Raw genomic sequence first — 14,170 nt, forward strand, 5'->3', positions numbered from 1 at the left:
ACAAACTCCTGTATCCAATCCAATACAAAATGAATGAATGAGTTTCAATTTGAATTTCCCGCACACGCGCCGACGTCATCACGCACGCACGCACGCACAAGAAGCCGGCCGGCTTTTTTTTTCCTCCGTCGGCTGGCTTTTTGTTTCAGAGAGCACCCGGCGCTGGAAGGAGAACGACGCAGGACGATCAGCGGGACCAGGAGACGGCACCCGACGCTGGAGAGGGAGATCGACGCTGAAGGACGACGCTGGAACACGGACGCGACGATGGATGAGCACAGCGGGACCAGGTAAGTGGGGAGTGAGAAAACAACGGGGTTATCGATAATTGCAACTTTTTTTAATACGAAAAAGTACGGGCTTAACGGTTGGGAGGTTAAACTGTTTAACAACAACGTAAGAGAGATTTTTTGTCACGTACGTTTGCAAATACCTATGAAACCACATTGCCAGTTCAAGGTACCCCCTATATGTGTTAATCAAATCTCAAAACTATCTCCCAACTATGGGACATATATAACAATATATAGGTTGAGAGGCAGGCTTACCTGGAACATAACCGTCTGGTAGCAAATATTATATTTATATATAATAGTATTTATATAGCGCCAGCATATTACACAGCGCTTTACAAAGACTATACCTCAATGGGACTCACAATCTAGTGTTCCTATTAAATTGTCTTTAATACAGTCTAGGGTAAATTTTAGGGGAAAGTCAATTGACCTAACTGCATGATTTTGGAATGTGGGAGGAAACCGGGTACCTGGAGGAAACCCATGCAAACACGGGGAGAACCTGCAAGCACCATGCAGATAGTGTCCTGGCTGGGTTTCAAACGTGGGACCTAGTACTACAAAGGCCAGAGTGTTAATCTCTGAGCCACAGTACTGCCCAATGGCTTAGTATTCTCTATACAGCACTGCAGAACATGTGATACATAGATGGATTAAAGCCCAGGTATGAAATGCACTCATGGTGCATAGTATAATAAATTTGCCTTTTTTAAATCTGTAATAGCTAAGTGCAGCAAAGTTTTTCAAACCATGTTCTGCAGGCACATAGAAGAGTGAAACCTCATATACAAAGTCTCTTGCGGTTCAACATACTCCACTGAACACTACTCCAATCAACATCACTTTTCTGGCCTAAGAAAAAACATTGATTGGAGCTGTATTTAGTGGAGAAGGTACCAGAAAAATGGGCTGATTATGATTAGTGGTAGAATGACTTTACTAGTCGGTCTCTGCATGGAGTTTTCATAATCCTTGCTGTGACACTTAGAAAACAAAAGAGTAAAAAAAAGTGGTATATTCAATATTGTATAGAAGTCTAACTACCTAAGTAATAAATAAAAAAGGGTTAAATGGGGTTAAAAAATTATAGTGTTCTGTTGAGTGAAGTGCAAACTTTAATTAACTCTGTCCTCCTTTATTTATGCCTTTTAGGCACTCCTTTTGAACTAAGCACCCACATCCTTCCCCAGACAGCATAGCCTGCAACTGGATCCCTGTGAAGGCTACATTGGTACTGTACAATAGAGCTTTCCCTGAATTTGTCACAGCTTGTGAATAAACATTGAAGCAATATTGGAGGAATAGCACATTGATGAAGTAACTCCTATTAGGATGTTACATGTTAAATTACCTAAAATACTTTTAACATGAGGGAACCCCTTGAAATAACTTTCAGGTCTTCAGGGAAGCCTACTTTAATTACTATATGCACAGCTCAAAGTATATTAACCTGGTGGTCAGTAGGAAGAATTTTTCATTGTTCAATGAACAGTTAGCAACCTCTGGAGGTACCCTAGGGTTCAAAGGAACCCTGTTTGAGAAACACCAGGTTGGGGGGTGTGGGGGTGGGAAGAAGACTTGTTAGTGTTACTAAACTGTTAGGAAAAATCAGGTCTCTTCCGCTGCTAAACAGGGTTGTACATTTTTCAATATTTGGTGGACCGAAATACAAATCCTTTGCAATCTAAACAGTTTCCTTGTATTTTTTCTTTTGTGTATTTAGCAGTTTGTATGGGGTTCATTATAAACAGTATGACTGATTCGGTTTTTAATGCTTCTTCTATGCAAACATTCATCAAAAGGTCAGGGCAAGTAAAACTCATATTCAGAATAGAGAATCTGGGGAGTCACCTATTCCTTAAATCACTCTGTGGTCTGCAGGAAAGGGCTGACAAAGGTTGGTGGTTTGCCTATGTTTTTCCATGATGGATGGTTTATCTTCTCCAGTCTATAGGGACATTTGCAATGACACTATTACTCAATGCCTTCTACTTCTCTCTGTTTAATGGTCCAGTCTGGTTGGCCACAAAGTTTCATAGCACTCCTGAGATGTGTTCTTTGGATTCTGTATGTTGTTACCATCTCAGTCTGGTGTTCCAGTGGGTGGTGGGAGTAAAGAAAAAGATATTGTTTTGTGTAGGAAGGTTTCTTTTAGATCTCTATGCATATTCGCCCTCTGCTTGACTTGTAACTCATTGGGCTCTATTTATATCGCAGAGAATCTTACATTCCCTCAAATATTTCCTGGTGGGAATCAGTTACTGCCATTGAAACATATGGCCTGGAAATTTCATACGAGGGAATGTTTAAGGGAATGTCTAATTCCCTTTTTTTTTTTTAATAGAGCCCAAATAATGTATTTGTTCAGTAATAGCTTGTATTTCTCATGTTCTAATCTTGACCCATATCATACATTTATGCGAACCAACGACTTGGTGTTATCACCAAGAGGTCAATGCTCTCTTCATCACCTCCTCCATGTACAGGTTAGCTACACTGGCAATCTCATATCACAGACATGATCCTATCTTTGCATCTGTAATAGGTAGGGTTGAGACAAAGGTTTAGCAATGCTCCAGGTCAGCTGTCAAGAGTCTTATCCTGTATCAGATGTAGCCAGATACTTAGCAATGTGACAACGTTGATGCTGCTGACAAAGGGTGTTAGAGGGTCACCTTCCTTGTATATCTTTGGGAGCCCATACAGGCACAGTGTAGCTTCAACAATACATGTGCAGTTGAATGTGACTAACTACTACTAACTATACCATGGCATAGCTGAGAACCTTAACAGATATACCGTATTTTTCGGACCATAAGACGCACTGGACCATAAGACGCACCAGTTTTTAGAGAAGGGAAATGAAGAAAAAAAAGATTCTGAAACAAATAGTGTCCTAAAATATTTTATGTGCATTAAAAACCAACAGCACAGTCATAAACACATATTACAATACAATATTACAATAAACCCTGTAAAGTAAACAGCAGCATTTAGAACCATTATTAACAAATAAAGTCAGCAAAAGACAAAATTAATGTAAAACACAATAACGAGAGACTTCAGTAATAAAATAATTTGTGTTGTGTATGTGTGTGCTTTCACTGTGTTTGTGTTGTGTATATGTGATTTTACTATGTGTGCTGTACCTCACTGAAGATCCTGGTGAAGAGTGATCTTCAGTGAGGTTCAGCACGCTATTCAGGGAACACTCTCAGCATGATTGGCTGACAAAGTCATATTGGGAGAATTCTCCCAGCATTCCTGCTCCCAGCATGACTTTGTCAGCCAATCATGCTGAGAGTGGGAGGACGCCGGGAGCAAGATACAAGACAGGAGTCACAGTCACTCTGGCTGCGCTGGACAGGAGAACAGGGTAAGTAAAAGGTGGAGGGGGAGGAGCTATACAGGGGGGACGGGACAGCAGCTGGGGAGGAGCTGAGGCGGGGCTTACTATGACTGGGCAGGCTAGTGCAGCGCTGCCTGGCGCAGTCCATACCCGTGCTCAAGCTCACCGCTCCGGGCACAGAGGGAGAGGAATGGACTGTGGAGAGACGGCCCTGGCAAGCTGTGAGGCGGCCGCAGTCCAGACCCGTGCTCACCGCTCACTGCTCCGGGCACAGAGGAACAGAGGAGAGACAAGTAAGAAACATATGTTTAGGCTACATTTGGACCAAAAGACGCAGGGACTTTTCCCCCCCACTTCTGGGGGAAAAAAAGTGCGTATTATGGTCCGAAAAATACGGTAATTAAAAAATAAAAATTAGTATGCACTGGAGGTAGTTGTCATTGCTTGAAAATGCGATCTGTCCGGTTAGAATGCTAATCAAATGGACTCAGTAAGTTGTCATTGACCTATAACAAGTATGCAGAACAGGAGTTCTGACTTTGTTGATTGCATACCTATTGTGGTATTCTGGTATTGGTCACAAGCAAATAAAACAGAGACTGTCATCATTGTACAAAATGCTCTTGCCATGTTATTATACATATACATATATTATTAACCTTTATTTTTTTTTGTCTTTTGTATAAATCACAATAAAAAACAGGGACTGCCACATATTTAGTATTTTCAGATGAGGGTCAATGATACCACTCCTGTTATTTCTATCACTATCACTTTTTATTATATACCAATATTCATGCATTTATATCAATAACCTGTAAAAACAAATATTTTAATGAACATAAACATGGATGAATGTCAACAACTCCTATTTGTGCCATAACTGTCAGGAAACGCTGCTATGTCCCTGGCAGCTTTTTCAACCTTGTACTGACCTTGCATTCTTCTACTGGAATAATATAAGTTTTTAAAGCAGCTCACCCCTCCCAGTGTGGCTGCTTAAATATTAACATGTGTTGGCAATAAAGTCTGATCCAGAGCTATTTCTAACACAATGGAAAGCAGTACGAAGATCATGATTCCTCCCTTTTCTGTTAGGTTAGAGTTATAAACAATATGATATGCTTCTACATTTACCAATACTAAAATGAGAATTACTAACACCAATTATGTCAAAAATTGTTTTTTTTACTAAAGGCAGAGCCCACTGTAAAAGGTTTCCAGAATACAATACAGAGGGCCAAACATATAGCAGCCTCTATGTCTGTTGTAATGTAAGACATACTCTTCCGGGTAGTTTCTATACAGTATATGCTATAAACTGTTTACAGAAGTGGCTGCAGCTTTGTTCGTATTGAGACGTGAGGCCCAAGCAAAGCGTATAGACTGCCTTTATTACCAGATGTGTGCCCACATTACATCCTGTAAAAAATAAAATCGCTTTTATGTTTCTTTCACTTCCTCTTTTTCTGCCAATAATAAATGTATAAAAAAGCTGATAGTTTATTTATTTTATTGAAACTTAACATCATTTTGCTATAGTTTAACATTGACAACTCAAATAGGGTTTAAAACCGTTCTTTCTTCCAACATAATGCAGGCAGCATATAGTAAATACAGTGAAAGATTACTTACATACTGTTTCATGCTGTACTATTTTGTATATTTATTATAAATGTAAGCTTAGTTATATGGACCATGCACAGTTTGGTGCGTTGGGGTGGTGGGGAGATGGGTAAGATCATTCCCTGAAAGTTTTGTTGTATTACCAAGTATTGATGATTGGAATATAACTGTTGGTGGACTTAAACACCAAACCACCCTCCTCTTTTTTCCCTATGTAGTTTGTCACAAACTAGCACCATTGTCGCACTCATTCCCCATAATACATTATGAAATTTTGCAGATAATACATGAACTAAGCAGGATATTTATTCAGTAGTAACAGCTTCTTGTTGCTTTGAAATTCTGATTCACCTACCTTCTGTACAGACTCTCTGTACTTTCTCTGCCAGTTTGGAATGCCACATGTAATGGCAGATATGGTCCAATAAATGGAAGTTAATTATGAGACTCTGGCATCATTTGGGTCAGTGGTTTGGGTTTACAAAACAGTAAAGACAAGCAATTCTACGAATTTATTACATGCAAAGATTTTTGATATGTTGGAAAATCCCTGGTACTTTTCTGTATGGAAAAGGGAATATACACAATAGTTTTTGATTCCATCAGAAAAAAAAAGAATGTGGATATAGGGTTCAGATATCCCTAGATATGAAGAAAGATTTACAGAATAGCTAGGTTTATGCCTGGACTGATGTAAAGGCTTCATTGAGAACCTCTGCATGAGAATTAGAATTTCCTGCTTACCTGTGAAAAGCATGGATTGCCGGAGGCATTCTATCTAAATAATACCTAGTCTTCACCAAGGACCCCACAAGGTGAAATGTTAGCACAGATGTGATTCATCAGAGTCATAACACAAGCAGAATGAAAGGGCAGGTGGCATGATGGTAAAGCTGTAACACAGGCAGATATTCAAAGCAAACAGTGTTTAAGTCAATATTAAACTCAGCCAGAAGATCAAGGCAGGTGTCATAAAAACAACAGTATCCTAGGAGCAGGTGTTGAAGTACAGAGTAGTTTAGACTTAGGAACAAACAGAAACAGGGGGTGTTGGGCTATAGACATTACACACAATGCACTAGCAACCTCTTAGATGTGGAGTTTTTAATGAATTGTACAGTGAGGGGAAGATCTGTGAACTAAAGACAAACATGCAACCATGTGCAGGAAAATGTTAAAGCAAACTGAGATCCAGTTCTCTGCATTTGACAGTTTAGCGGATCAGGCCAGTGATGAGATGCAGGTTAGTATGTAATAGCAGAGGAGCAGAAGAAGATAGTGTAGTTATAGATAGTGTGCATAAAAGATGAAGGCTATAGGATTGAACATTGAAACCAAACACTTTACAATACCTTCCAGGAAGGCTAGGTCCTTGTGTGAATTAGGAAAACATGCATGATATTTCGGGAAACTTGATGGTTGAATTTGGATGGTATATTTTTTGTGCATGAGAACATGTCTTAAATTTAAAAAAATTTGGTCAAAGAAAGGGTCATGCCAATATTGGTTTGACCTCTACAGGTCATTTTGTTGCAAACACTAGGCCTTGTTCATAAGGCTGCGTACACATGTCCAATGGTTCTCGTCTGATAATATATATATATCTGGAGAATCTGGCGATATCCAGGAATCTGGCGTGTGTACAGCGCATGTCGTCCATCATCCGAATGACTGTCCGGGCAGATCCACAAACGATCGTAATGGAAGTGAAGGGGGAGAGCATGCAGCAGGGTGCTGCTTCGTCGTTCTCCCCCTCCCCTCTCTATAGAGCAGAACAGTGCTGTATGTACAGCACTCGTTCATGCATCGTGCAGTCCTTAGTCGTTGGAAATGATTGTGAAAGATCCTTTCCAACGACAATTATTGCACGTGTGTATGTACCTTAAGTGTCTTTTGGTCCAACAGCAATCCCAGAAAACATTTTAGGAACCATCATTTATTATTTTAGAACAATTAAAAGATAACAGTCAAAACTTGCACTGTTAGGAAAAAGTTTGAAAAGAAAAATGTAGAAGGCTCGGAAAGTATATTTTGTATAAAAAGTCACAATGCCTAAATAAATTCATGAATAAAGTAGATCAATTATATTCTTCAAATATTCTTTTGTTCAGGAGAGGATTAGATGGGGAAACAGAGCCAACAAATAACATATAAATTGGGCTGGTGGCCAGACTAAAATCTCAATCAAAAAGGGAATTTTCAATGGGCCTATTTTCCTTGGTTTGAATGGATTGAGTCTGAAAATAAAGTCTTTGAGAAGAAGATGTTGTTTAGAACAGCAGTTGCCAACTGGCGGTCTGCGAGAAAATTTTGGTGATCCGCGGCCCTGAACGGTCAGAAGAAGGACCCCGCTGGGGGGACGCACCGGCCAGAGCCACGAAACACATTCCCATACAAGTCACAGGCTTAGGAAAGTGGGTGGGCGTGTCCCTGAACATGTGGTCGGGCTTCATCACGATGACGTCACTATGGGGGAGAAGCTGGTGATTTTAGTGGTCCGCGGAACCAAAAAGGTTGGCAACTACCGGTTTAGATTGTTTCTGTCTTTCAGGCTTTTCTCCATTTTGTGTTTTAATATAAGAACATAATGTGCAAATAATCTTAAAACATCTCTACACAACATAAATATGATAACAAATATATTTTTAAAATACAACTGCTTGTTATCATCCTCCTATTTTTTACCATTTCTTACCAATTAAGTACAAGTGCTCAATCACAGAACTATTGACTCTATAAAGGCAATTTCTGCTTATAGGATAAGCATTACAGCAAACTATGGTATATCATATAATAAAAACAAAAGCATATTTATACATCCAAGCTTACATTGTAAATAATTTTTTTTAAAATCAAAATAGTGTAGAAATAAGAATACTAATATAGGTTTAACAATTTTGAGTATTCATTGGTCCAAATATAACAATGTTGCAAATAGAAACAAACAAAATATATCAAAAAGAAACATTTGAGGTCTTAAAACTTAAACAATACAATCTATTAAATGGTTTAATAAATGTACATGCATTTTTAATGAAAGCAGAGCAGAACTCAACTCTGATCAGTTATTGCGCAAAAAAAAATGGAAAAGAGCACAAAACACCATCACCATAAAGATCTTTTTATTATAATGAATGTAAAAACGTAAGTAGAGTAGCCAGGCTTCATACAACCAATAACAGTATATAACTGCTATGACCAGTATTTGGATGCGCAATTGTGATCAGATAATGTGCATGCATGGGTGAAAATGTAAGGTAACAAAGTTTGATCTGACCACCAATGTCAATGGAGGTTACAGACATGTTTCGGGGAATACCTGCCCTTCTTCAACATAGCCCAACAGTCTTTGACTTTTTAGGTTCTGTGAGACCTTGTTCTGTATAGAATTTCATATCTCATTAACACTCACTAAAACTGGGACTGCCTTCCTCATGTTTAGCATAGTGAGCATTGCTGGTAATTGGTCTCATATTACTTTCTTAGATAAAAATACAAAGGGAACAATTGGCAACTAAAAGAGTCTTCTTTTAAATTGTAGTCTGCACTACAGTCCTGGTCTGTTTAAAGGTTTCCACTTCAACAATACAGTGTGCATTGTATTATTGAACATTCCTGTCTAGTACCACATACATTGTAGTAGTTCAATATGTGTATACTATGTTCCCATGGTGCCAATATACAAAGTTTACCTAGGAGCCTACTAACAACTCCAGTGCTTGTATCCCTGCGTTTATGAGCGGAGTAAACACAGCAAGAACAATACTGACTTTTTAAAACACATAGGGCTCTATTTATAAAACAGGAAATCAGGGATTTACATAACAGGGAATGAATTACTGCCATTGAAACACATAGACCTAGAAGATTCCCACAAAGGAATATCTGATTCCCTGGTTTATAAATAGAGCCTACAGTGTTTACATGACTTTATTTTTAAACAAATCAAAACAAGTAGTAGTCCCCGATTAAAGAAAATCTCGCTCATGCCTGTCCATTCTTATAGGAACATTTTCACTTACCTTTTTTACCTTTAGACTTTAATAAACATTGTTATACCCCAGCAAGTCTTACTTTGGCATCTTGTTTTTGTTTTGCTGTTCCTACTACAGGTTAGGTCCTAGACTGCTTTTCTCCCCCACCCATATTGTTGCTGTGGTTGTGGCACCTGATTTTGTTCCGTGCATGTGCTGGATCGGGCACCATGTCAACGGGGGATGTTCAACAAATGCAATTGAACTGGCACTGGCATGTGCGCAGAAGAGTTTGGGCAGCATTGCACAATGTGATGTAGATATCCCAGAAAAAAAGGCATTTGTCAAACCCCTGAAAAACACAATAGGAGCATTTTCTAGTGGTTGCTTTTAGCAATTTGACATTGATGTCTATGGATGTATATACATATAAACATTGTCATACATTTAAAAATTACATGCTATTTATGTATTTTTTTTTAGGAGATGCTCCCATTGGCATCATACCCAATATAAAACCACACTTGTTGAAGCAGAAAAATTCAAATAGGCACTATGGTGCAAGCTACAATTTTAAATGAGACTTCTTTAGTAGCAAATTGTTCTCTCTGTATATTATTACTAGGAGAATAAAACAAGCCCAATTATCTATGATTCTCACTATGCTAAACATGGGAAATGCAGTCTTAGTTTATTTAAGTGTTAAAAAAAATGAATGTCCATATAGGATAATCTAATAAAGGACACTTATATCCTAATTCATACAAGTAGGAATTCAAAGCAAACATTAATTAGACTGCTTAGGGAGCAACAGAGAAACAGAGATTGCACTGAAGTGACAAAAGATCCTCAATATTTGAGTGACAGTAAGGCAATGTCATCACCACAGACTATTTTAGTTAAGCATTAATCCTTATAATGCCTGATTATTGAAAGCAATGCTTACATCAGATTCTGCCTTGAAATAATAGGGCTGCTGCTTTTTGCCTGTGTAATGACATCAGTTTGACACTAGTATGAAGTTTGACCTTTAGTTACCCTCCTTTTGACCTGTTTAAAGTGAGTTTTGCATTCCAATAGACTTGTATGGGAATGTTAATCATGTCTAAACTTAGGAAAATCAGCCAAGCAAGAAAAAAAAAAACAACAGTTAAAACAGACCCCTTGGTTTTAAAAAGTTGTTTTTATTGAAGAATCGTCAAATATGTTGCAACAAAAGCAAGCAATGCTGTGGTTTGCAGTGGCATCTTGCAGTTATCATGCTGTTTTTACGCTACCATAGGACAATATTAAATGCATAAGGCCACTGCTTAATATAAAAAAATGAGATTTAAAATCCTGTTTGAAAATATTCATTCATTAAGGATCATTCATTCTGCTATATTTATAGAGAAAAGTCAAAGCCTAGTTCCAGACAAAACTTAATTTTTTAGTATTGAAAACCAGTTACAAAAAAAAAGTATTTTTGTCACATTTGTGTATTTTTCGCCTCTGGCTGGCCCAGGCTATGGTGAGCATAACCCTCCACTTGTTCCTGGCTCCCTTGTTGGTTAGCCAAGACCTTCCACTTACATTGACAGCCAGGTGCAAATGTCTGGGTAGCTTCTCCAGTTGCACCTGGAAGCATTGAATATTGGGTTGGGTTTAGTATGATAAAGGTACAAAGATTTCTGGTGCAAACCTTGGTGACAAACCCCCCTCCAGTGCAAGCCCCAGTAACAAATTTCCCCCACTGAAAAAAACACCCAATGTAGACGCCAGTAACAGACCCTCAGTACAAAATCCATTTGAAGATACAGACTTCAGTGGCAGACCTCAGTGCAGACCCCCATGCAGACCATTACTTTCCTGTTCCATACTTCTTGCAGCTCCTTCTGCCTTTTTCACGTCTCCTTGACATGAATTCAGTTACTGAGGACAAATTCATCTATAACTGGCTAAGTAGAAACTTCACATGACCAGAGGCAGGAAATGTGGATAGTCTTTCCTAGAATTCGATGTGAGGCATGGGTAGATGGGGTTAGCAGGCCTAGGGCCACTGTTGACTGTGGCAGCCACAATCATGCCCTCTACAGTGTTATTGATTGTAGAGATGGGTGAACATTTATACTTATTGCCTTTTCCTAAAAGAAAAGGACTCTTTGGTTTTAATAAGTAGAGAGATTTCAAAGGTATGCTTTATCAAAACTGAAATATATGTGTGTATGTATGTGTTTGTGTGTGTAATATATACGGTATATGCAAATAAGGTTGAAGGGAAGATCTTTAAAGAGGGAAATGGATGAAACAAGGTAAAGAGAAACTTTTAGAGCTTTTCTTCACGTCTAATAATTTATCTCTGGGTTACCATTAGTTATATGAATTGTATGCAATAAGCTAAGACGTATGTGTAAATATTTTATGAGATAAATTTGTACACGCAGTGAGGCTACAGGCCTGGAGTTGCCTGGTAATTAATCCATGGCTGTCAAATCTAAAAAAGAAGTGTCTTATCTTCCTTATTGTTTATGTTTTTACATAGCGTTATAAACTTTAATTGAAATAGCTTGTTTTAGGAGGGTGCTTTGTTTCCAAGAGGAAGCTATGTATATGCCAACTACTATAGTAACCAACTGTATTAATGAGTAGGATTAATTATTAACTATTGGATGTTTAACTCCCAGAATATTGCAGATAAGGATTTTCTTTTTTCAATGCAAGGGAGCCTTTATATTACCAGTGTCATCTGTTTCCTAAAAAAACAATTGCTGGTCAATGCCACCAAGTATGTGCTGTCATGCATCATTGATTACATCTTGAAAAGAAAGGGAAGATGGCTCTCCAATAAAAAAATAATTGGATGACAGCATTTAGTAAATAAAATTACAGAAATTCTGCTAATGTGAGAATTCAACTCTCATACATAGGCTAGTTTTAGAATATAAATCCCAAATGATGTCTGCTCATAGGGTGATGAACACAATAGGATTAAAAGCATGGGAATATGTTCCTTTTAGAATAGGGAGTACAAAATTGAGACAACTGGGATATGTATTATGATTTTGTAGGTGTTACCTGTTAGTACATTTTTTTTTATTTAGGCATTGCTGGGGTGTACCAGGCTGCTGCTGTTCCTTTTGTTTTAGTAATTTGGTAATCTAAGAACCCCTTGCATGTGATGCAGAAGAGCTATTCACAAAAATGTTCACTGCGGGTTCCTTGATGTCTCTTAAAAACTAAAAGCTTGATGAAAGAAAAATGCCATCACTAATAGGTTTTAAATGCCACCAATCATATCTAGACCTATCATTAAAGTATAATTATGACTGGTGATGCAGAAAGCCGAAAACATTATATATGCACATTTTTCAAATAATACACTCCCAGTGACCTACATTAAGGGCTGGCTTCAGACTCTGTTCAGATTACAGTGATATTGAGTATTTTGCCTATATTTTGACTAGCCTGACCAGTAGGACAGGATGAGAGTATCAGCACTCTAAGCCAATCAGAGGATGGAAGAGCAGATGGATGATATCATCAGTTTTCTGCTGCCTTCCACTGTCCAGTCAGCTGGCTGGGTTGGTCTGGTAACCAAGCCATAATGTTTAACATGTAACTAACTTTTTGCATGGTTGTGCATGCTAAATAGGTGTCATTAAAACAGAACTAAACCCTATCTATACTCACTTGTTCCATTGCGGGGGCTACCATATTCTTCTTTCTATTCCTTGTTTTGATCTTCAGCCATCTTGATTGGCCAGGCTGGGATAGCATTGGGACATTGCCTGTCCCTTTCTGCAATAAAACCTTGCCTGATCGCAAATGTTTAATTTTAGTTCCACTTTAAAGACAACCTCCTATCAAACATCTATATGCATGGTTGGAATACTGGTGATATATGTAATAATTTTACCTACTAAAAGATTTGTAATTCTGCATAGCCAGATTTGAGATCAAGCCATAGCTGGTAGAAAACATAAATGCATGGGTGACTTTACTTTTCTTCACCGCAGTCTCAAGAGCAAAACAGCTGTGTCAGTAACCTGCCTCCGGTCTGTTAACTTTGTTTTTCCTTCTGTTGGCAAGCTTCCATAGTTGAACTGAAAGCCAAGTGCAGTAAAGCTGAAGTGATTCACAATACTGGACCACATTCTGCTGTGTACTGGGTTGCAGAAACCTAATATATACAGATTTTAAGTAATTATATGCAGCGTATTTTAAAGGAAAAAATAAATTGTATTTTAGATATCTATCTGGAGTTTATCCTTAAAAACCGAATTTTTATTTGGAGGTGTAAATCGTGTAAATGTTGCTAATGCTGCTAGTGTAAACTCACGTACAAAGTCATTTGTAAAATGCAGAAAACATGTGCAGTATGTTTTGAGGTTTTAGCACAAGCCAGATGAGATTTCCCAGTAGCTGGATCAAATTTCTTTCCATTTTAGCTATGTGAAACTCTGGAATGTTGGTCTCTGAAAGTCTTGTAACATGAAACACACAAATTTAGACCCAAGAGTAATCTACAATGTTGTACAAATAATGTCCCAAGGATGGGAGTGTCTGCTCTGTGTTGGTATCCATATGTATGGAGATTGTCATTTGAAATCTATACAATTGTGCAACATCCAGCTTATGTTTATGAGTGACATGAACCAGTATTCTGTTGCTTTCAGTAATGGTTTGACTGATTTACAAAAAGCAAGAACAATGTTGGTGTTGGCATCTGTCTAAAAAAAAATCATATTACTTGAAAGAGAGTCGTTCCTAGTGGTCGGGTTGGAGCTTTTTTTGCTGCAACTTTTTTAACAATTTTGAGACTTTTTTGAAAACTGAAAACTTTTATTCACATATATAAACTATACCTTTTTATAAAAATTTCAGTAAAAATAAAGTTCTATATTTTGCAATTTTACTAGTTGTGACTATATTGTATTGTACACTCT

This window comes from Pyxicephalus adspersus, chromosome 3 (genome assembly GCF_032062135.1).
Source record: "Pyxicephalus adspersus chromosome 3, UCB_Pads_2.0, whole genome shotgun sequence".
Taxonomy (NCBI): domain Eukaryota; kingdom Metazoa; phylum Chordata; class Amphibia; order Anura; family Pyxicephalidae; genus Pyxicephalus; species Pyxicephalus adspersus.